The 2,500-nt window shown below is 37.5% G+C and overlaps 1 protein-coding gene across 1 annotated transcript in view; it reads left to right on the top strand.

Moving 5' to 3' along the window:
- The window catches only part of LOC137653015 (neurobeachin-like), a 129,430-nt gene that overhangs the window by 61,428 nt on the left and 65,502 nt on the right, over window positions 1-2,500 (top strand). The window lies entirely within an intron of this gene.

Here is a 2,500-nt window from a genome sequence, read left to right as displayed (position 1 = left end):
AGAGATGAACAGTATATATATTGGGAGGAGAGTGATGAAAATGGAGGTACAGGGAACGAGAAGGAGAAGGAGACCAAAGAGAAGGTGGATGGAATGTATCAAGGATGACCTTCGATCAAAAGGATTAACCGGGGATGAAGTGTGGGATAGAGGTAGATGGAGAATGCTGGCCAGAAACATCGACCCCGCATTAAAGTGGGAAAAGTTACTAACTATTTGATAGCACATATTCCTTCAAGTATCTTTGTACGCTTGCATCTCTCTCTCTCTCTCTCTCTCTCTCTCTCTCTCTCTCTCTCTCTCTCTCTCTCTCTCTCTCAGGGTGATATCTTCGTCTTCATCATTTTTTCACCAAACTTTAACCTGTTTCAGCTTAAACTTTACCTCACCCAGACAATAATACTACATGAATGTAGAAAGCAAAATGAAAAATTTGCAAAAAAAAAAAAAAAAAATAAGTTACACCTCTATGTGTTTACCCTCTCAGTCATTTGAGTTGGATAGTGAACCTCGACATTAATCCTTGATATATTTAAATTTTTTGAAGGTTCATCAATTTTTTTCAGATAATATATCATAACTATTTGTAATAAGAAAGGTAATTTTGCATTTTCCGTTGGAAGAGAGAGGAAATGGAGAACTATTAGGATTATTACTATCCAAGCTACAACCCTAGTTGGAAAAGCAAGATGCTACAAGCCCAGGGGCTCCAACAGGGAAAAATAGCCCAGTGAGGAAAGGAAATAAGGAAATAAATAAATGAAAAGAACAAATTAACAATAAATCATTCCATAAAAAGTAACAACGTCAAAACAGACATGTCATATATAAACTATTAACAACATCAAAAACAAATATGTCATAAATAAACTATAAAAACTCATGTCCGCCTGGTCACCAAAAAAGCATTTGCTCCAACTTTGAACTTTTGAAGTTCTACTGATTCAACTACCCGATTAGGAAGATCATTCCACAACTTGGTAACAGCTGGAATAAAACTTCTAGAGTAGGTGCATCCAATAGCTCTTTAGCACAGGACTCCTCCCCTAAATCCGGCAGTGATGTTACACACTTCATGTGCTCCATAATTTGCACCATGGAATAAATTCATCTAGATCGATATTAAGGGATTCAGCCATCACAGATCTACATTCAGGAGATGGAATTGAGTCAAAGAGAGTAGCATCTTCTGCTTATGCAGCAGGCTTTTTATTCAAGGCCAAACTACATACCACGTGTATATACTATGGAAAAAAATGCCTCCTGAGGAACACCAGATATCACATTCCTACACTCGCCATGGTGCAAAAAGTTTGTTTTACTGATAATCTTTCACATATACTGTATACCGTTTGGTCGACAGCCGATAAGCCGTCGTCTGCTAAAACTAGGTCAAAGGTCTAAAGTGATTAAAGAATTGAAATCTGATCTGATTAAATATTCAACTTTCCATTAAGGAGTTTAAAAGAATCTAGCCTTTGTTTACAAGCAGATCCATTAAGGTCTCTAAATTCTTAAGCCCCTTTTGTGAGAGTTTGTGTGTTTTTTTTCTTCAAAGAACAATCCATTTAAGTCTCCGGAAACTTGTTTGCTTGCATGGGGTTTTGTGCTAACAATCATTTTTTTAATAAAAGCGTTTACTGTATTCCATTGTATTTTTTTCTGGGAATGGCTGCTTTTAAAACGATCGAAAAAGGGAGCATTTTTAAACAGTTTTTGAGGCAAAGATTTTTTTCAGACAAAATCTCTCTCTCTCTCTCTCTCTCTCTCTCTCTCCTCCAGTTTAATCTTTTTTCGGGGGCAATTTATAGCTTTCTCTTCAGTGTAATTTTTTTCAGGGACAATCTCTCTCTCTCTCTCTCTCTCTCTCTCTCTTTCCAGGGACAATATCTTTTCAGTGTAATTTTTTCAGGGATACTCTCTCTCTCTCTCTCCTCTCTCTCTCTCTCTCTCTCTCTTTCCAGGGACAATATCTTTTCAGTGTAATTTTTTTCAGGGACAATCTCTCTCTCTCTCTCTCTCTCTCTCTCTCTCTCGTTTAATCTTTTTTTGGGTGACAATACATCGCTTTCTCTTAAGTGTAATTTTTTTTTCAGGGACAATCTCTCTCTCTCTCTCTCTCTCTCTCTCTCTCTTTCCAGGGACGATATCTTTTCAGTGTAATTTTTTCAGGGACAATCTCTCTCTCTCTCTCTCTCTCTCTCTCTCTCTCTCGTTTAATCTTTTTTTGGGTGACAATACATCGCTTTCTCTTAAGTGTAATTTTTTTTCAGGGACACACTCTCTCTCTCTCTCTCTCTCTCTCTCTCTCTCTCTCTCGTTTAATCTTTTTTTGGGTGACAATACATCGCTTTCTCTTAAGTGTAATTTTTTTTCAGGGACAATCTCTCTCTCTCTCTCTCTCTCTCTCTCTCTCTCTCTCCAGGGACAATATCTCTTTTCAGTGTAATTTTTTTCAGGGACAATCTCTCTCTCTCTCTCTCTCTCTCTCTCTCTCTCC

The sequence above is a fragment of the Palaemon carinicauda genome, chromosome 14 (assembly GCF_036898095.1).
Source record: "Palaemon carinicauda isolate YSFRI2023 chromosome 14, ASM3689809v2, whole genome shotgun sequence".
Taxonomy (NCBI): Eukaryota; Metazoa; Arthropoda; class Malacostraca; order Decapoda; family Palaemonidae; genus Palaemon; species Palaemon carinicauda.
This window is presented reverse-complemented; position numbering and strand designations above follow the sequence as displayed.